This window comes from Chiloscyllium plagiosum, unplaced genomic scaffold (genome assembly GCF_037043375.1).
Source record: "Chiloscyllium plagiosum isolate Xiang-an unplaced genomic scaffold, Cpla_swu_hap1 HiC_scaffold_9, whole genome shotgun sequence".
Lineage (NCBI taxonomy): Eukaryota > Metazoa > Chordata > Chondrichthyes > Orectolobiformes > Hemiscylliidae > Chiloscyllium > Chiloscyllium plagiosum.
The window spans coordinates 14,939,535-14,962,263 of record NW_028270147.1 but is presented as its reverse complement, the minus strand read 5'-3'; the positions used below and the strand labels follow the sequence as shown (position 1 = coordinate 14,962,263).

At 43.7% G+C, this 22,729-nt stretch overlaps 2 pseudogenes; both read left to right on the top strand.

The window, feature by feature from the left end:
- Window positions 1-5,157, top strand: part of LOC122554700 (calcium-activated chloride channel regulator family member 3-like) — a 141,647-nt pseudogene extending 136,490 nt beyond the window's left edge.
- An 11,481-nt stretch (window positions 5,158-16,638) lies between these two features.
- On the top strand, window positions 16,639-22,336 carry LOC148149089 (calcium-activated chloride channel regulator 1-like; annotated as a pseudogene).
- The last annotated feature ends 393 nt before the right edge of the window (window positions 22,337-22,729 follow it).

Below are 22,729 nucleotides of genomic sequence, written 5' to 3'. Positions count from 1 at the left end.
CTGATAGTTTTCACTTTATACTGATCTAATGCGATGTTAAGCTTCGCAGACACTGAGCATTTGGAATTTTTGGTGTAATTTCACACAGTGCAAGCACAGTCCTCTGAGGATTCCTTTCAATTCATTCTCTGGTCGTGGGTGGCACTGACAATGTGTCATTTCACTTGCAGGAGGAAACAGTCTTGATCAGACTGAAGCCAGGGACCAATAATGAGGTTCCAAAAAACCTTCACCTTCGTGCTCAGCTGTATCCCATGTAGTTATATTCTAAAGTGTTCTGGAGTAATGTTGGAGAATAATGGATATCGAGACGTAGTTATTGCCACTAACCCCAGGATTCAATATAGTGACAAGCTTATTGAAAATATTCAGGTGAACTATTGAAGCGCTGTCTGTAGTGAATTATTTTGTTTCACTGCATATTCTTTAGTATTATGTTTTATTGCTTATAATTTAGGATTTGCTGGGAGAAGAGAGAATGTATTATGTTCTCTTTCCCATCACCTGGGTTTTTGTTTTACAGGAAATAATGACTGCAGCCTCCTCCTACCTTCACCGAGTGATCAAACAACGAGTTTATTTCGCAGATGTGAAAATCCTGCTGCCTGGAACGTGGCCAGTTGGTTCCCACATGGTTCAGAGACTGACAACTTAATCCTATGAGAAGTTAAGGACTGAGCGGTGAAAATAATGATCAGCTGAAGTCCTCTCCTGTTCAGCCACTGGGGCTTCCCCTGAAAAACCCAGTCACACTTGTCAGTGGGTCTTGTTTGTGTCAAACATCTGTCTGAGTTTCATTGGCACAACAGGGGTCTCTCTGAGGAAATTCTCAGCAAAATCTGATGTTTGCGAAAGATTATCTTCAACGTGCCTTTTCTTTCTAACCATGGGTTCCATAAGAACCTTTTCTCACAGTGAATAAGGGAATACCCAGGCTGACACGAGAAGTGGGAATTATACCTTGCAAGGAGCAATTAAATTACTTGCTTCTGATGTCGGAATATGATATCTCTTATTATATTTATATTTTTTTCTGGAGCTTTGGAGATGGTGACCTGACTATTTTAGTATAAGGACAGCAACACAGTTGGTTTGAATAATATTGTGTTCCTTTACCAGGCTGAGAGATCTTTCTACTTTACGACTTAAAAATCCTCCTCTCCATAGGTTTGACAGTGCTGACAGCTTCAGGTGATCCGGAACTGATCATAAAGGTTGGATTATCAAAGTATAGGGAATTAGTTCTGGGGTTGGTCAGGACTGTAGAGGATAAATCTGCAGTTTGACAACATTCGAGGATGCAATGTCAGGTGGTCATTCTTATGGCCTGGGAGAAAGAAGGTGGACAGCACTGGGCAAGAAGTGGGCAAGGCCGGGGGATTTTCATTCCACACCAGCACCAGAGAAATTACTGAGGCCTGGCAGCATTTCGAGTGGGTCACAGGCACTGGCAGCATTTAGAGGGGGTCACAGGCACTGGCAGCATTTAGAGTGGGTCACAGGCACTGGCAGCATTTAGAGTGGGTCACAGGCACTGGCAGCACTGACTGTGGGAAATGCCAGGATCCTTCCGTATTGCAATGAGAAGAAAGTGGGCACAGCAGACGCTGGAGAGTCAAGAGTCAAAAAGTGTGGCCCTGGAAAAGCACAGCAGGTCAGGCAGCATCCGAGGAGTAGGACAGTTTTGGGCATATGCAGATGGGATGTTCTGAAAATCTCTCCCACTAAGCAAGAGATCTCAGTTCCAGTAACATTGAAGAGTGTCTTCTGTCCGGATGAATTGAGAATGGAGTTAATGGCATCAGGAAGCATTTGAGCTGAAGAAGCAAAGACTAAGAAAACTGGATGGTGGATTGTCACCGGATCGAAGAATAGAGGAGATATAAAGAATGGGAATGAGTATATGGGAACATTGTGGAAAATGCTACTGAATCACAGGGATGTGGGTGATTGGTATTCTATTGTTCATGACAACACAGGGTTGGGGGTGAAATAATGATGGGAGAAGGTATAGTCCAGGAATATTAAAGGGCAGGGGAAATGAGAGGATCTAGATTGGCTGTGTACTGTCCAGCTGACCAGGCAACAGGACACCAGGTTTTCCAACAATGGTGAATATTCAGCTTGCCTTTAGCATAGATGACAATGTAACATTATACTTGTTGATTATTTATTCTGTATCAAACACAGCTATAATTATTCGAAATGTTTGTACTTGACAATACAGGCCTAAGTTACTGTAACAGATTGAGAAAATCCCCAAAGAAATTCTGTCTCCTTGTACTGTAAGAATATTTGCATTTCTTCTATTGTAGTACATTCCTTTATTGAGTATGTGTGTGTCACTGCGTGTGTGGTCGATGTGTGTATGTGTTTGTCTGTTGTCTGCCTGTGTTTGTTTCCAATGTGTCTATGTGTGTGTACGTGCCTCTGCATGTGTTACCAATGTATGTGAGTGTGTGTGTGTGCGCGACTCTGTGTGCTGTCTGCCGGTGTGTGACAATGTGACTCTGTGTGTGTTACTGATGTATGTGTGTGTGCATGCTTGTGCATGTGTATTGTTCCAGTGATCCTCACACAGTAGCATCTATTTGTCTTTTTCTAGGCTGATGTGATCATTACTGATCCATACCTTAAATACGGTGATGATCCATATACCCTGCAGTATAGTGGATGTGGTGAGAAGGGATGGTCTATTTCACTTTATCAGCAGTCTGATTTCACTTTATGGACCAAAAGGGAAGCAATTGACTCAACACACTACAACATATGCTTCTATCCCGAGTTATGTGGCAATAGTAGTTGGGTCAGTCTGTGCTACCATTCATGGAGTCACAGAGAAGAACAGCACGGAAACAGACCCTTCTGTCCAACTCGTCCATGCCAACCAGATATCCTAACCTAATCTAGTCCCATTTGTCAGCACTTGGCCCATATCGCTCTAAACCCTTCGTATTCATTTACCCATCCAAATGCCTTTTAAATGCTGTAATTGTACCAGCCTCCACCACTTCCTGTGACAACTCATTCCATACATGCACCGCCCTTTGCATCAAAAAGCTACCCCTTAGGTCCCTTTTATATCTTTCCCCTCTCACCCTAAACCCATACCCTCTAGTCCTGGATTCCCCCACCACAGGGAAAATACCTTGTCTGTTTACCCTCTGAATGCCCCTCATGATTCAATATAGATCAACATCCTAACTTCATTTCCACTCCTTGTCTCAATCATCTCTTAATATAATCGACTAGCAAAAATCCATTAGTTTCAAATTTAGGTTTTCTTGAGAGCTAGTATCTTTTGCTTTGAGTGGGAACCAGTTCCTCACTTCTATCATATTGGCTGCAGTGTGGCCTCCCTACCTATGATTACCATCCCACCTCCAAAACTCTGTTAGCCACTTCCTCCAATTCCCTTCCTGGTCCCTTTCTGAGGTTGAAACATAAGAACCAGGAGCAGGAAAAGGCCATTTGGCCCATCGAGTTTGCTCTGCCATTCAGTATGTTTAAGGCTGATCTTTTCGTGGACTCAGACCCATTTGCCCACCTGCTCACCATAACCACTAATTCCTTTACTGTTCAAAAATCTATCTATCTTTGCCTTAAAACAGACTATTTGTAATCAATGTGGGGTCTAGATAGATGTCTGATCACATACTCACCTTCACTGAGACTGCCTCCTTCCATTACATTGCTTATCACTGTCCTTGCACGAGCTTAACTGCTGCTGAAAACCTTCTCTCATAACTGTTCACTCCACTTTATTATTGACATGGAAATTCATTTCAAGTGTACTGCTTATTTGTTTAAAAAATTGCATGTAAGTAAATTATAGTGATCAATAAAATAGTGACTCTGTCTCAGGAAACTAATTTTAATTAAAACATATTTTGAAACTATTAGAATAATTGGTTAGTGAGACCAACCTGAGCTCATATCCGCTCCATATAGGAGCTTCTGTTAAATATTCAAATGGAGAAGGGGTCAAATGTGTCATGAGTCAATTTGTTCTATATCTGGATAATTGTAGCATTGTACACATTCAACAGTAATACTGAACAAACGGTGGTCCTCATTGTTAATGACAATCCTTACTTTCCCTAACATTTTTTCCAGAGCATATTTCATTGAGGAGATTGTCTCCTCAAATACTCCTCCTCCCCTCCCTACCTAAATTAATAATCTCTTCATCCTTAAAGAGTCTACTTTCAGAAGAAGCCATATCCAACAAGACTTCTGCTCCAGTACTCCTTACTTTCTACTGTTCAAAACCTCTCCTTCCCGCATTGTTAATCTCCCCATCTTCATATAACACTGACCTCTAATTAGCTCCCTTTCCAGCAATTTCTTGATTTTGGAATTGTGCTTCCTGTCTCACATCAGTCAGTGGTCTTTCCCTCACTGTTTTTGTCATCTCCACCAGTCCTATAACTCCCTGAGATGTCTAAACTCCTCCAATTCCATTCTTCTAACAATTTCCAGTTTTGACGGCTCCACCATAAGCCAATGCCCTAAGCTTCTGAATTCCTTCTCTAAACCTCTCCGACTCTCAGTGTTTCACTGTTTTAACTCACTGTTTAAGACATCTTTCATCAAACATTTTCCCATCTGCTCTCATAAATCTGGGTTGTAGTTCAATGCCAAATCATGTATAATAGCACTCAAGTTCCTTGTGATTTTTTTTTAAGAACTATCAGTTATTGTTCCTTTGTGACTTCCTCAAAAATGTCATTAGATATATTTCATCTGACCTCCCTTTACAAATCAAATCAGTTCAAATTTCTTTGAATTCTTAGCCATTCTGTCCTGGACGAGAAGATTCCAGTAAATTCCTCACAACAAAAATAAAACTAATAAATCTCTAGTTTTCTGGTTTCACTTTTGGGGGCGTGGATATTTAATAGCGGATGTAAAAGTACAAGAAGATTGAATCATGTTCCGGCAGGGAGGTGTTATTGTAGCAGTAATCTCACAACTAAACCCAGAGGCCGGGACTTGCGCTCTGGCCGTGCTTTCAAATCTTGCTATGATGTTGGTGGATTTTAAATTCAGTTAAAAACGCTCAGTGATGATGATCACAAAGCTACCATTGACTGTCATATTTCAACAGGGAAGAAAATCTACTCCACGTCTAGCAGCATCTGTGGGAAACAGTAGTAAAGTTAACATTTTGAGTCTGATATGATTCTTCTTCTTGAATTCTGAACAAGAGTCACGATGGATTTGGAATGCTAATGCTACCTCACTCTCTACACATGCTGCCTGACTTGCTGAGTGCCTCAAACTGATTCTAGATACTGTTCAGATTTTCAGCATTCTGATTCTATTATAAGGAGACCTACACTCCCAACCTGATCAGAACCACAAGAGACTCTGGACCCAGAGCAATGGGATTGAATCTTGACTATCCTCAGTTGAAGGGAAATTGGGGTTGGGCAAATGCTGGCCTTACTGGGTGAAAAAACAATGCATTGTGGGACTGGATGCGGTTTTGTGAGTAGTCATGCTGGTGCACAGCTGTACAATCAGTGAGCAAATAAAGGTTAGGTATTTACCCAATTTATACAAGGCGATCTTGAAGGTGACAATGAGATGGCCCCATGAAATTGCCTCAGGCTTGGCTGAGATGTAGTGATGCATGGATAAGTGGGAAGGGAAGGAAGCAAAGGACAATTGGTGCTAAGACTGAAGTGGCGTTGGGGAGTGAAACTTGAGTTATATCACAAGATGCAGGTAATGAACAAACATGCTCACTTTTCTTGGTCTAATTGCAACATTAAACCATTTCTGTGCTTCATCAAAGAAGGTCACAATGCTCCTGCTGCAAACCTGTTGATCAGAGAAGCCATGTAGAGTTCTTTCTCCCAGTTCTGCAGTAAAGTATATCCCTCCTTCTCTCAGCTGTGTGCAGCCTTGTTACAAACATTGCAATACATTTCTAAGCTCCTTCACCATCAGGTTAGGAGAGGATTAATGTATTCAGCGCTATCCTTTCACAGAATAATCCTCTGCTACTCAGAGATCTTGCAGCAGAAACTAATACCACAGACAACAGAGGCTGTAAAATGTGGTTTGCCTTGCCTCAAACCAACATAATTCCACTGACAGAATTTGACATGCAGACAAGAGACCAATTATATTGACTAACACATTCATACTGCTAATATCTCCCAGAAAATGAAAGCACTCGGTTTCACAATTTTTAACAGAAAAATACTAATGTTACAGGTCAAGTATTTCTTCATGAGTGGGCTCGATTTCAGTGGGGAGTGTTTGAAGAATATAACCACCTTGAGCCTTTCTATATGTCAGATGATGGAACCTCTGAGGCGACAAGGTAGGACAATTCAAGATGACTGATGTTGTCCAGTGAAGAGAGTCTTTCAAGATGTCTAGACAAGACAGCAATACTTGAAAGAAGGGAAAATGTGCTTTTAATTTGTTACTTCGACAGTCATAGAGATTTACAACTTGGAAACAGGCCCCTTTGACTCAACTCACCCATGCTGCCTAGTTTTCACAATTGATCTAGTCCCTTTTGCCTGCATTTGGTCCATATCCCTCCATACCTATGCCATTCATGGGTATTTCCACAAGTCTCTTAAATGACAAAATTGTATTCGCCTCCAACACTACCTGCAGCAGTCCATTCCAGACACTCACCACCTTCTGTGTGAAAACATTGCCCCTCTGGATCCTTTTGTATGTCTCCCCTCTCATCTTAAACCAATGCCCCCTTGTCTTAGACTCTCCTACCATGGGGAAAAGCTGTTAGCTATCTCCCATATCTATGCCTCTCATCATTTTATATATTTCTATCAGGTCACCCCTCAGTCTCTGATGCTTCAGGGAAAAAAGTCCCAGCCTATCCAACGTCTCCTTATAAGTCAAACTTCCAGTCTAGGCAGAATCCTAGTCAATATTTTCTAGTTTAATAATATCCTTTGTACAGAAGAGAAACCAGAACTGCACACAGTACTCCAAATGTTGCCTCATCAATGTCTTGTACAGCTGCAACAAGATGTCCCAGCTCCTGTATTCAATGCTATGGTGAAGGCAAGCATGTCGAAAGCCTTTTTCACCACCCTGTCTACCTGTGAATCCATTTTTGAGGAGCTACGCTTGTGTGATTTGGATGTCCCTAGGAATGCCGTCATTTGTTGACCTTGGGACTATCTTGCTTGGACATTTCAAAGGTCAGTTAAAAATCAACCACATTACTTGGGTCTGGAGTCATGTGTCGGTCAGACCAGGTAAGGAAGGCAGATTTCTCTCCATAGGTCTGCAGCAGACTTGTTAACCACAATCAAGCTAACACAGTGCATGGGTAGCTTAGCTGTGTTGCTATCTCATGCATGGGGACAGGGTACTGAACAACACTTTCAGACCACGGCAACCCCTCCAGGAAACCCCCTTTTGCTGGGGTACCAAGAACCACCAACCATTGTGACATGGCCCAGGATGACATATCCTCGAGAGCAAGCACCTGAGTGCCCTGAGGCTCCTATGCCTGAGCACAGTGCCAGCTGGAAAGCTGTGAAAGAGGATGATGTGGATGTCACACAAATAAATACTTTTAAACAAGCATCCTCACTCTGATTTGGATAATGTGACCTGCTCACAAAGAGGCTGCAACAGGCTTGGGGTCAGCATATCATATGGTACTTTTCATAAGCAATGGCTGTAACAAACCATTTCACAGACAATGACGTACGATTGAAGACGGGGTCAGTTTGCTCAGATGGTTGGTTTGTGATACAAAGTGATGCCAACAGCATGGGTTCAATTTCTGCACTGGCTGAGGTCACTATGAAGGATTCTCCTTCTCAACCTCTCCTCTGGCCTGAGGCATAATGACCCTCAGGTGAAAGCACCACCAGTCATCTCTCTCTGAGAGAGCAGTCCTCTGGGACTATGGTAACTTTACCTTTTACCCCAGCGGTGAAAATCCTGTTGTTATGTAGAGTGTGTCAGAGCCAATTCGTGTACAACAGGGTCTGGCAAAGTTCAATAAGAACCAGGTGATCTGTTTGAAGTGTTGGTTTTGTTGGCCAGGACACAAGGGGCAAATCACCTGACCTTCTTCAAAGCTCTATGGGATCTTTCTGCCCACTTGAGAGAGCAGTTACAGCCACAAGGACGAGTTGGGGGATTGAAGGGTCTGTTTCCGTGTTGCATGCTTCTATTACTCTATGACCTAATCTCAGTGCAAGATGTTACCTCTGACATCCTACATTAGCCTTCATAGTTCTGACCAAGTCCTGGGACACATCCTGAATCCAAAGCCTTCAGCTCAGAGGGGAGAGCACTGCCGACTGAGTCCAAGGCTGACGCAACGTGCTCAGAATGAGGGCTAACTGTGTGCTGTGGCCTCCATTGTGTTGCACCTTTTATATTACATTTATTCATGGGATGGGGGCATTGCTGGCTAAGCCCAGCATTTATTGCCCATCCCTAACTGCCTGGGGGGCAGTTAAGTGTCAATCACATTGCTGTGGGTCTGGTATCACATGTCGACCAGGCCAAGTAAGGACAGCAGATTTCCTTCCCTATGGGGCATTAATCAACTGAAATAAGTTTTTATGAAAGTCAAGTGCTTTCATGGTTAACACTAGACTATCTTTATATTACAGATTTTTTCCTTCGTTGAATTCAAATTTCACCATGTGTTGTGGTGGGGTTTGACCTCATGTTCCCAAAGCATTAACCTGGAGTTCTGGCTTACCAGTCCAACTCTACTACCCAACAACGTCCCCTTCCTCCTTGCTCCCTGACATCAGGAGACTGCCTGGCTGACCAGCCACAACAGCAGCATATCCATATCCGTGCCCCTTCAAGACCACCCTGGGACTGCTGCCTCACTGAACTTTCATAGCAGAATCCAGCAACCACCTCCCCTTCAGGAAAAGGAAGCATCCATGTCTCCCTGTTCTGAAGAAGAGTCACACTGCACTAAAAAAATAACTCTTTCACTCTCCACAAATGCTATCAGACCTGCTGAGTTTCTCCAGCACTTTCTGTTTTCAATCCTTTTCCCCATGACCTGGCTGTAGCTCGCTATTGCCTGCTGACTCACCATGTGTTGGTCATAACCCTGCACTGATCTCCATGGTACATATCGTGCCAGTATCCAAGCTGCACGAATGAGATAAAGTGCCGGGATCTGTTCATCGGTGCTGTGCTGTTGCTGTCTCCCTTCCTCCTGGAACTCCTGTACCTGAGCAGGTGGCAGTTCCAGCATGACTCAAATCAGATCTCAGAAGGAGAAAGCTGATCTGAGGGTAGAGGGTGTGGGTGGGAAGCAAGAGGTTAATGGTTATACCATCAACAGCTTGTTCATCAGAAAGCAGGGTTAAGGTGAACCAGGAATAGTGAAGGGGCATAAGTCAGGAATAGAACATCGACCTCATTATTCTCAATCATGTCGGACGAGACAGGTTTTGGGATCACTGGCTCCTTGATGTTGACAGGAATCTCCTCTGTCAAGTTCAGGAGATGTAGGTAGCTTTGCGATGAGTCTGTTCCCTTCTCTTATGAGAGGGGGCAGAGTTTCTGTGATTGACTTGCATTGTGATTGGCTGATCTGTTCATCATAGCTCAGTAGCTGAAGGAATGTGGAGCAGCAAGAAACAGCATTGGGCAGTCAGTGAGGGGCCAATCATCGTACCTCCTGAAAGTCAGGGAGTGGCTCAGTGAAAGTGTTGGTGTGGTGGAAGGGTCAACGTTTGAGTAGGGGTTGAGAAGTGACAGGTCATGATGCAAACATTGGTGAGTGAAGTCAAGTCCATGGGGCTGTATGGTGGCTCAGTGGTTAGCACTGCTGCCTCACAGTGCCTGGGACCCAGGTATGATTCCAGTCTTGAGTGACTTGGCTGATTGGAGTTTGCATGTTCTCCCTGTGTCTGCATGGTTTTCCTCCAGATGCTCCAGTTTCCTCCCACAGTCCAATGATGTGTGTGTTATGTGGATTGACCATGCTAAATTGCCCATTGTATCCAGTGAGGCACAGGTTAGGTGGATTAGCCATGGTAAATGCAGGGTTATACCGTGGGGGAGTGGGAGGGGGGGGGTGGCTGTGGGTAGAAGCTGTTTGGAGGGTCAGTGCAGGCCCGACGGGTGGAATGGCCTCTACTGAACTGTGGGGATTCTATCCACATTCCAAATGTTGGCCACCTGCTCCCATCTCCTTTTTGTGTGAGTGGTCCTTGAAAACTTCTGAGGGCTAATGGAGCCAAGATGTTTTTCCTCCCAATCACCTCCTCCACTAAAGCCTCCAGTGTCACATTATTCCACCCTGAAACTCTCTCTTTGCCCTGGTGTTCATCATTTAGTGCAGTAACGCTTTAACATCAATAGAATACCTTCAGGAAGGGTGTGCTTGCTCAGCACACTGTTGATGGACAACCTTTATGGTTTCAGCACTCCCTGCTGAGTGCAGAAGCAGCTAGGAGTATTGGGACCCACTGAGACTCAAACTACAGTTCTGCTAATAATTTGGGAATGTTGTCCTCCTCTGACAGAACTGGTGGAGGCAGAATGTGTATCACGTCTCCCATGCCCGAAATAACTGGTGCTGATAAAGGAAGACAATGAATCAAACCAGCCTCAAGCAATTCCTGCTTCTTGATGTTGTCCAAAATCTCATGTTCAATTTCATTAAATGATCTCTTCTGAAAGAAATGTTACTCAGAATCAATTACAATGTAAATATTATATTGACTCTCAGATGTACAAAAGAGATAACTGGAATAGCTGCTGATTGCACAGGCAGATCCTGTTCACCACGTGAGATTGATCCTGATACAACATTGCTGAAAGGTGTTTGTGAATTTTTCCCAGTGAAGAATCAGAATTCATCCTTTTCGATCATGTACCTCCAGGAGCTGCCAAATGTAAGTGGAGATACAATAAGGTGCTTTTCTCAAATATCATTAGCAGCTCCTGTGGCTTTTACACGGCTTATCATATCAGCTCCAGGCCACTGTGACAGGATAACCCTCAGGGTAGCCTCTTAGGCAGAATTATCCTCACTGTGCTTCACCAATGTTCTTCCCTTCACCTGGACACTGCTGCCGATTGTACAGTTTTCAGCTCAATTCGCAATTCTTCGAATAACAGAGCTGTCTGTGCATTCATGACACAGGACCTGCACAATACCCAGGGTGAACCTGGCAAGTGTCAAAGTGCCAGGCAATGACCATCTCCAACAAGTGAGAATCTAACTATCTCCTCTTTACATTCAATCTGATTACCCTCACTATTACCATCCTGGGGATTACCACTGGCCAACAACTAAATTGATATCATTCTGGAACAGGTCAGGGACCCCGCAGTGAGTGCTACATCCCTGCAGCCTCTCTCCCCACCACCTCAGGTCAGTTCGGAAAGTGACAATAACATTCAGCTGAAGAATAAGTATGAACCCATGTCTAACTATATATTTGTATATTTCTTTGAAAGGGACTTGTATCTTGGCTTCAGTGCTCTCGGAGCATTTCACTTTGATGGAATCCTCCAATTTCTCAGAATCAATCTCCCCTTTTTACTACAGATTGGGAGTGACTGCTTTTCATTGGAGGGACAGCAGTGAAATCGTGCATTTTCCACATCTCCAGCTTCCTCCTGCAGGCTTCACAGAGCCAGGCCCTGGAAGTTGTTGATAATACAGGGATTGGTATCTTTCCATGATCAGTTACCATTGATTGGGGAAAGGAAATACGCAATTGCTATTGGGAACACCCTATTCACGATAAAGAGGGATTTTGTGAAAAATATATTTGGCTAATTTGTCTTTTGCTTGTTTTCAAGCTCAGATTGTGATGATATCAGTGTGAAGTATGTTTTAAACTTTGTGTCCAGGAGCACACATCTGATGTCCTGTTAGAGTCCCTTGGTATCCATTGGAATTAATGGATTGCCAATCCAGGTGGTTTCATTGTGGGTGGGTGGTGGGACTAATAGATCACTGTCCGATTGAGAAAGGTAAAAATGGTTTACAATATAGCGCACAATCCTGGACCTTCTGCTATAGGAAGGATGTTATGAAGCTGGAAAGGGTGCAAAAACGATTAACAAACATGTTACCAAGACGAGAGGGTTTGAGTTATAAAGGCTAGATAGGCTGGCACTGTAATCCCTGGCGCATAGGAGACTGAGAGGTGACGTTATAGAGATTTATAAAATCATAAGGGAACATAGGTAAGGTGAATGACCAAGGTCTATTTCCCAGGATAGAGAGGTCCAAAACTAGAGGGCGTAGTTTTGAGGTGAGAAGGGAAAAATTTATAAAGGACCTGATGGGCAACATTTTCACACAGAGAGTGGTGTGTGTGTGGAACGAGCTGTCAGAGGAGGTGGTGGAGGAGTGTACAATTACAACATTGAAAAGAACTTTGGGCGGGTAAATGGAATAGGAAATGAGGGGTATGGGCCAAATGCTAGCAAATGGGCTAGTTCCGTTTAGGATATCTTGTCAGCATGGACAAGAAGGGCCTGTTTCCGTGCTGTGTGATTCTTTGACCCTATAGAGAGAGTCTCCACAAATCTGCTAAATCCATTCTGGCTTTTTCTATCTTGAAGAGTTCCACACTTTGGAAGACATTGCATAACATTTTTATGCAGAGCCCTTCCGCCCCACACCCCTATTGCCTCTGCACCTCACAACATCACAATCTAACCCTTTAACCCACTGCATTTGTTTAATCTAAATATGCAGGTGGTTGAATTCTGTGATAATATGACACACTATCCTGAAGCACCAACTATGCAGAATAAAATATGCAACTACAGGAGCATTTGGGAGGTAATCAGCGAGTCGGAGGATTTCAGAAGCAATCACCTACCGTACAGTGGTTCAGTGATACCGACCTTTACACTGCTACAGGCAGCTATCCATTAGTTCCCTATTTCCCTCATTTCCAATTGGGAGGATGTCTATGTGCCATTTACCTGGAGAGAGACCATCCTGTTTCAGTATGCTAATCGACTTGTGCAGTCAAACTAACCCTTTGCTTTGCATTTTGTTCTTCAAGGATGGAATAATGACCTGCAAATGACCGAATTAATGGATGTATTAATGTTTAGTGAGGGTGACCATGTTGCAGTTGCATTTGAATTTGGGTGAGTTATAAGGGTAGATGGATGAATGGGTAAGTGGTAAAGGCTGGATGCTATTGTAGGTCAAGTGGATGACAGAAGTGAAGTGAAGTGATGGTGAATACTTGGCACGTAAGAGCGGGTTGGGGCTAAACCACAGGATACAGTTGAAGCAACAAATCTCCTCACTTAACCTGGCCTGATGCACATCATCAAACCACTTCTTACGTCCATGATCTGGGCAACAAGTCTCTTGATATTCATCCCTCCACCATGTCACCACAGTGAGAGTTTCTCCCTTTTGTTCCCATGGATATATTTCCCATGTCCTTTGTCCAAAGTCATTTTGGCGATGCATCAGCTGATGAAGGAGCAGTGCTCTGAAAGGTAGTACTTCCAAATAAACTTAAGACCATAAGACCATAAGACATAGGAGTGGAAGTAAGGCCATTCGGCCCATCGAGTCCACGCCGCCATTCAATCATGGCTGATGGGCATTTCAACTCCACTTACCCGCATTCTCCCCGTAGCCCTTAATTCCTTGTGGCATCAAGAATTTATCAATCTCTGCCTTGAAGACATTTAGCGTCCCGGCCTCCACTGCACTCCGCGGCAATGAATTCCACAGGCCCACCACTCTCTGGCTGAAGAAATGTCTCCGCATTTCTGTTCTGAATTGACCCCCTCTAATTCTAAGGCTGTGTCCATGGGTCCTAGTCTCCTCGCCTAACGGAAACAATTTCCTAGCGTCCACACTTTCCAAGCCATGTATTATCTTTTAAGTTTCTATTAGATCCCCCTTAATGTTCTAAACTCCAATGAATACAATCCCAGGATCCTCAGCCGTTCCTCGTATGTTAGACCTACCATTCCAGGGATCATCCATGTGAATCTCCGCTGGACACGCTCCAGTGCCAGTATGTCCTTCCTGAGGTGTGGGGACCAAAACTGGACACAGTACTCCAAATGGGGCCTAACTAGAGCTTTACAAAGTCTCAGTAGCACAACGGTGCTTTTATATTCCAATCCTCTTGAGATAAATGACAACATTGCATTCGCTTTCTTAATCACGGACTCAACCTGCATGTTTACCTTTAGAGAATCCTCGACTAGCACTCCCAGATCCCTTTGTACTTTGGCTTTACGAATTTTCTCACCGTTTAGAAAGTAGTCCATGTTTGTATTCTTTTTTCCAAAGTGCAAGACTTCACATTTGCTCACATTGAATTCCATCAGCCATTTCCTGGACCACTCTCCTAAACTGTCTAGATCCTTCTGCAGCCTCCCCACTTCCTCAGTACTACCTGCCTGTCCACCTAACTTTGTATCATCGGCAAACTTTGATAGAATGCCCCCAGTCCCTTCGTCCAGATCATTAATATATAATGTGAACAGCTGCGGGACTCCATTCCAAAAAAGAACCTCTTATCCCAACTCTCTGCCTTCTGTCAGACAGCCAATCCTCAATCCATACCAGTAGCTCACCTCGAACACCATGGGCCCTCACCTTGCTCAGCAGCCTCCTGTGTGGCACCTTATCAAAGGCCTTTTGGAAGTCTAGATAGACCACATCCACTGGGTTTCCCTGGTCTAACCTACTTGTCACCTCTTCAAAGAATTCCAACAGGTTTGTCAGGCAAGACCTCCCCTTACTAAATCCATGTTGACTTGTTCTAATCCGACTCTCCTCTTCCAAGAATTTAGAAACCTCATCCTTAATGATGGATTCTAGAATTTTACCAACAACTGAGGTTAGGCTAATTGGCCTATAATTTTCCATCTTTTGTCTTGATTCTTTCTTGAACAAGGGGGTTACAACAGTGATCTTCCAATCATCCGGGACTTTCCCTGACTCCAGTGACTTTTGAAAGATCTCAACCAATGCCTCCGCTATTTCCTCAACCACCTCCCTCAGAACTCTAGGATGTAGCCCGTCGGGGCCAGGAGATTTATCAATTTTAAGACCTTTTAGCTTTTCTAGCACTTTCTCTTTTGTAATGGCAACCATACTCAACTCAGCCCCCTGAATCCCTTTAATTGTTCGGATATTACTCATGTCTTCCACTGTGAAGACTGACGCAAAGTACTTGTTAAGTTCTCCTGCTATTTCCTTATCTCCCATCACTAGCCTTCCAGCATCAGTTTGAAGTGGTCCAATGTCTACTTTTGCCTGTCGTTTGTTTCTTATGTATTGAAAGAAACTTTTACTATCATTTCTAATATTACTGGCTAGCCTACCTTCATATTTGATCCTCTCCTTCCTTATTTCTCTCTTTGTTATCCTCTGTTTGTTTTTGTAGCCTTCCCAATCTTCTGATTTCCCAGTGCTCTTGGCCACGTTTTGGATCTCTCTTTTTCTTTAATACATTTTCTGACTTCCTTTGTCAGCCATGGCTGTCTAATCCCTCCCAGGATAATCTTTCTATTCTTGGGGATGAACCTCTGTACAGTGTCCTCAATTTTACCCACAAACTCCTGCCATTTTTGCTCTACTGTCTTCCCCGCTAGGCTCTGCTTCCAGTCTATTTTCGTCAGTTCCTCTCTCATGCCCTCATAATTACCTTTATTTAACTATAACATCATTACATCCAATTTTGCCTTCTCTCTTTCAAACTGCAGACTGAACTCTACCATATTATGATCACTGCTTCCTAAGTGTTCCCTTACTTTAAGATTTTTTTAATAAAGTCTGCTTCATTGCATAACACTAGTCCAGAATAGCCTGCTCCCTTGTGGGCTCCATGACAAGCTGTTCCAAAAAGCCATCCTGTTGGCATTCCATGAATTCCCTTTCTTTGGATCGACTGGCAACATTATTTACCCTGTCCACCTGCATATTGAAGTCTCCCATGATCACTGTGACCTTGCCTTTCTGACGTGCCTTCTCTACTTCCTGGTACATGTTGAACTTGTTGAACTATCACCTGGTATTGTGTGATTTTTAACTTATTCCTGCTGAAGGCATTTAATTCCACTCTATACATTGTCTCTTGAAATGTAGCTAACATTGACCAACACAAATAAGCATCACATTCACTGCATAGCTTGGACATGCACAAGTCAACAATTGTTAGTACAACTGAGCTTAGACCATTCCATTCTGACCCACTGCACTGATTATTGGGTATCTGCATGTAATGTAACCACCCCAAATTCCCAATTTCCAGGACCATAGCCCAGCTCTTGTTAACCAATACTTCACAGATAAAGCAATCCATCGAACAGTAAAAGAGTTCAGAGTTTTGACATTCGGTCTGGCCCTGATTATTTTGATTTGCACACATCATCAGTGATATTAAGGTTGTAGAGGCCACATCTCTGAAAGTATTCAAGACAGAGATAAATAAATCTTTCACCTGAAAAGCCATCAAAGGGTGTGGGGAAAAAGTGAGAATCTGGCATTGAGGTGGAAGATCAGTAATGATCATGTTGAATTGAAGGGCTGAATAGCCTATTTCTGTTCCTAGTTTCTAAGTGTAAAAGTTGTCGCCTTGTTGTTCAGTGCTAATTTTCATACAGTGTTATTATTCCATGCTTCCCTCGATGTATTTTGGTGTTCGCCCTTTCTTATCGTTAGGTGCAGATATTGTCAGGAACAGTGGCATTTACACTAAATATTTCCACAACTTTACTGGATATGGAAGGTACAGCCTTAAAGTGCGTGTCCAGGGAAAAGAAGGAACAATAAAAGTAACAGGAAGACTTCCTTTGTTTGTACCAGGATATATGGAAAATGTTAAACACTTGGTAAGGACACAAAAATATGCACAGAGTTACAACAGATTGTGGGTGATCTTACACCAGGATGAATTATAATTTTGATATGTCAGAGTTCTGCAGCTGCCCTGTTCACTTTCATAATGTTCACCCTTTCCTCGTCATGTCAGTCCTTACAGCCAGTAACAAGTCCCTGAGTAAACAAGGCTGTGGGAGTTCAGAGACAGAGGAAGAATGGATCAAGGTAGCCCAGAGGGAATGATCCTTGCTGGAGGCTGACAAGGGAAGGGAGGGGAGGGGAATATGTGTCTGGTCGTGGCTCCTGCTGGAAGTGATGGAAATGGCGGCTTTATGGTCCTTTGGATTTGGAGACTGGTAGAGTGGAAAGTGAGGACAAAGGGAGCTTATCAATGTTGTAGCAAGAAAGAGAGAGGGTGAGGGCAGAAGTGTGGGAAATTGGTTAGACCCAGCTGAGGGCCCTGTTGAACACAGTAGTGTAGAATTCTTGGCTGAGGGAAAAGGGACACTTTGGACAAATCCTGTGGAAAGTGTTATCATCAGAAAAGTTGCATTGGAGATGGAGAATGTGAGAGAACGGAATGGATTCCTTACAGGAAGCAGGATGTGAGGATGCACAGTCCAGGTAACTGTGGAAATCAGTGTGTTTACAATGGGTATTAGTGGCCAGCCTATTCTCAGAATGAAAACAGATGTGAGGGAAGGGAAGAGAGGAGTCAGAGATAGACCAGGTGAAGATGAGAGCAGGGTTGGTTAAGTCTAAGTGGTCTGCATCCAAGAGATACATGTCTTTCTTTTCATGTAGTCCTTATCCTTCCAAATCAACCAAATCCTCAAATCAACGTTGAGGATCTTGATCCTGAGTTAGAAGTCTTTGATAGGGTCCAAGCAGGATGAACCATTTCACTTTCCCCCGGAACAGACATTGTTGACTTTCCACCATGTACAATCACAGATCTTCAAGCTACAATCATCCAAAGTAACATTCAATTGGAATGGAAAGTACCAGGAGAAGACTACGATCAGGTGTCAGGTAGCTGTTGGTGAATATATGTTTTTGATCAGGATTTCTTTTCCCTCTCACAATAATGGAAATAGATGGTTCTGGTGAGATGGTGGCAGAGTGGTAATGCCCGTGAACTACCAATCTAGTCTCATGCTCTGAGGATGGGTGCTCAAATCCCATCATGACAGCTGTTATATGATATATCAATTTGAAAGAGGATTGAGAGGGGACATGATTGGGATTATAAAATTGTGAGAGTGGAGACAGGAAGGAACATTTCCCCTTGACAGAGGGATCAGTGACCAGGGGACAAAGATTTCAGGTAAGGGGCAGAAGGTTTGGAGGGGATGTAGGGAAAAACATTGTCACCCAGAGGGTGATGGGAATCTGGAACTCACTGCCTGTCAGGGTGGTAGAGGCAGAAACCCTTATAAAATCTCCGAAGTATTTAGATGTGCACTTGCAATGCCAAAACATAAAAGGCTATGGGCCATGTGCTGGGAAATGGGATTAGAATAGTTATGTGGTTAATTTTGGCCAGTGCAGATATGATGGCCTTTCTCTGCTGTAGGAGTCGATAACTGTCCATGCTCCAGTGTTCTCCTCCAACCTACAACCTTGAAATGATAGAACTGGTGCAGCACACAAGGGGGTGATTCGGCCCATTTTGTCCATGCCATCCCAGATCCCCTTTCCAGAGTCATAGAGTCAACACAGAAACAGACCCTTCAGCCTAACTCGTCTTTGCTGACTGAGTTTCCCAAACCAAAACAAGTTCCATTTGCCTGAATTTGGCTCATATCCCTCTAACCCTTTCCTATTCACGTTCCTGTCCAAATGTCTTTTGAAAGTTGTAACTGTACCTGCATCTACCACTTCCTCTGGCAGTACATTCCACATACGAACTACCCTCTGTTTGAAACATTGGCCCTCAGGTCCTTTCTAAACATTTTTGCTCTCACCTTAATAATATGCCCCCTAGTTTTGAATTCACCCACCCTCGGGAAAACTCCTTTGCTATTCACCTTATGTATACCCCCCATGATTTCATAAACCTCAAGAAGGTCATGTCTCAACCTCCTACACTCCAGTGAAAACATCCCTTATAACACAAATCCTCCACATTTGGCAAAATCCTGGTATATATTTTCAGAACCCTCTCCAATTTAATATTTCCTTCCTACAGCAGGGTGACCAGAGCTGTACACAGCACTCCAACCTCATAGCCCTGCAGCTTACAGCACTTAAAATACAGATCCAGGTGCTTTTTAAAAGGCTTTAACAGTCTCTGCCTCCACCACCAACCCAGGCAGTGAATTCCAGATCCCAACCAGCCTCTGCATAGAAATGCTTTTCCTCACATCCCCTTTAATCCTTCTGCCACTGACCTTGAGTCAATGACCCCTAGCTTTTGAACTCTCCGCCAAGGGAAACAGTTTCCTCCTGTCTTTTCTGTCTCTACCTCTTACTGTATTGTATATCTCAATCATGTCATCCCTCAGCCTTCTCTGTCCAAGAAAAACAAGCCCAACCTCTCCAATCTCTCCTCATCGCTACAATTCTCGAGCCCCGGCAACATTCTGGTAAATCGTCTGTGCACGCTCTCCAGATCAATTACATTCTTCCTGTAATGTGGTGACCAAAACTGCACAGAATACTGCAGTCATGGATTCACCAGTATCTTATAATGTTTCATCATTATGACTCTATTTCTGTATTCTATACCCACGTCAATGTAGGACAGTGATCTGTATGCCTTCTTTACAACTTTACCTACTTTGTCTGGACCTCTGCAAGAGCCTTCTCCCAGGTGTCTTCATTCAATCGCAGCAACATTACCTCTCTCTCCTTATACTCTCATGTGTTTATCCAGCTTCCATTTAACCACATCCACGCTTTTCACCTCAATCCTTCCTTCTGGGAGGAAGTGCTACATTCTCACCACTCTCAGGATGAAGGAAAATATTCTCCTGAATTCCTTGGTGGATTTCCCAGAGTCACGTACACACAGGAGTGTTGAAGGCAGAAGACATGGTGCAGTGAGAACAACCTCTCTTTCAATGTCAATAAAACTAAAAAAACTGATCATTGACTTCAGAAGAAAAGGAGAACATGTCCCCATCTCCATCAATGGAACTGAGGTTGAGAGGGTGGATAGCGTCAAGTGCCTCCGAGTGACCAAAACTGACGATCTGTCCTGGACTTCTCACATAGATGCAATGGTCAGGAAGGTACAACAATGTCTCGCCCTCCTCAGGCAGGTCAGGAAATGTGGAATGTCCATAAGGATCCCAGTAACTTTTACAGATGCACCTCTGAAAGCACACTGTCCGGGTACATAACGGCCTGGTATGGCAACTGCTCTGCTCAGGAACATAAGAAGCTACAGAAGGTGGTGTGCACAGCCCAGACCATCACGGAAGCCAACCTTCCATCCCTGGACTCCGTTTACACAGCTTGCTGCCATGGAAAGGCAGCCAACATCATCAAGGACCTATCACACCTCGGGAATGATCTCCTACAACCTCTTCCATTAGGCAGAAGATACAGAATCCTGAACGCATGCACCAGCAAATTCAGAAACTGCTTCTTCCTGGCCATTATGTGACTGATGAATGGACTATCTAGCCTCAATAATGCTGACCTTGCTAACATCGCTCTCATCTAGTGCAGGCCCTGTACAATGTAACCTGTATGCCTCTGTCTAAGTCTTTCTGATCTACACATCCTTGCTTACGATGACCTGCCCGTACTGCTCGTTAACAATGCTTTTCACTGTACTGCGAGACTTGTGACAATAATCAACTCAAATCAGAAGGAGGACATTCGGTCCATCATGCCTGCACTGGCTCGTTAAATGAGCATCAGTACCCAGTGCCAATCTCCTGCTTTTTCTGCATTCTCTGATCCACAAATTCATAGACTTACATCAAAACCACTCTGGACTAAATTAAGCCCCTAATTATTCTAATCACATTTTCCAGCACTTCGCGCATTGTCTTTTATACCTTCGCATCCACTTGTCTCTTAACATAACTCAAGTTTCTTAGTTCTGAAGGAAGGCCCTTAACCTGAATTGTTAATTCTGATTCTCTTTCCACACATACTGCCAGTCCAGAATTTTCTATATTTAGTTATACATTTCTCATTGCTATAGGGCAGACAGAGGCCAATTGACTCATCTTATCTGCACTGACCCCCTGAAGAGCATCCAAGCCCCCACCCTGTTCCCATAATCCCCCATTTCCAATGGTTAATTTGCCAACCCAGTACACATCTGAATTGTGGGAGGAAACAGGAACACCCAGAGAAAACCCACATGGATATGGGACAACATGCAAACTCCATACAGACAGTTACCCAAGACCGGAATTGAACCCAGGTCCCCTGGTGTAGTGAGGTAGCAGTGCTAACCACTGAGCCACTGTGTCTCCCATCCTGATCATTTGCCATTACACCCTTTCAAATGTCTTGATAACCTTCCTCAGGTGTGTTTTCCAGAATTGGTTACATTATCCTTGGTGGTTTAGCATAAATTCCTGGCTTTTTACTGTGCCGTTAGGAAGTCAAGGATTCCGTATAGTTAATTTGATTACCAGCCACGTTTAAGTTGCCTGCACTTCTGCATCATGGATCCAGTTAATCCTCTGTGGATCATTTTTTATGAGCGAGGGTCCCAAGAAATTTGAGTCTCTGGGAGTGACTCCGCACAGCTCCTTTCACCTGTCCTGTCTCCAAGCTGCATGGCCAGCTTCGATACCTCGACCTTGTCTTGAGTGACCATTATCTGACACTCAGTAGGTCTAACAAACAAATGTATTTACATCCTGAATACACATTCTTCAATCTACTCTTGTCAAGATCTCTGTAACAGATATATCACTGATGCATCGTATCTAATAGCATTGTGAGTGTACCTTCACCAAATAGATCTCAGCGGTTTAATAACACAGCTCACTACTGCCACCTTCTGAAGGGCAGTGAGGGATAAGGAAAAACTCTAGCCTTGCCAGCGACGCCCATATCCATTGAATGAACTTTGAATTACCATGTCATTAGCAAAGGTATTCTTGCTGTTCATGGCCTAAACCTCTTTCTAATTACATATGAATACATGTATTTATTTCCAATTCTTTTAAATTCCCTCTTAGCATCTTGCTATGAGTTGAGAATGAGTGGCAACCTTTTATAGCTAGGGGGTAGTTTCTCAAAAGCGACAGTGATTCACCTGATGGGCATGAACCCACAGCCATCTGTTTCATGGGAAATAGTCACTGTTATTCCTCAGAATGGCAACTTGGGACGAATTTCTACTTTGCTTTTATCAAAGACACAGAGAGCAATCAACCCTCTGAAATATCAGACATAACCAAGGTCTCTGTCTTTGTGCCTTTGTGTGAGCTCCCAAAAGACAACACTCTATCACAGAAGGGTTGGATTGCAGCTATTGTTACAACAATTGTTTGTTTGACCACTGGGTTCTTGTATTTCATACTGTGAAAAAAAAACGCAAAGTCCAATCTTTTGATGTGTAATGTCCTCATAGTTGGAATGAGAGAAAGTGAGGACTGCAGATGCTGGAGATCAGAGTCAAAAAGTAAGGCGCTGCAAAAGGACAGCATGTCAGGCACCATCTGAGTACCAGGAGAGTCGAAAGTTCAGTCATAAGCCCTTCATCAGGAATTAGTGTAGGGGGGAGGGGTGCAGGGGTAGTGGGTGAGGAGTGTAGAAGGGGGCTGCGAGATAAATAGGAGGGTGGGATGGGGGTAGAGCGAAAGTAGCTGGCAAGGCGATAGGCAAATGCAGGTGGAGGATGATAATAATCGGTTGGAGGGGAAGGAGGAGCAGATATGGGGAAGGAAGATAGACAGGTAGGACAGTTCAAGAAGGTGG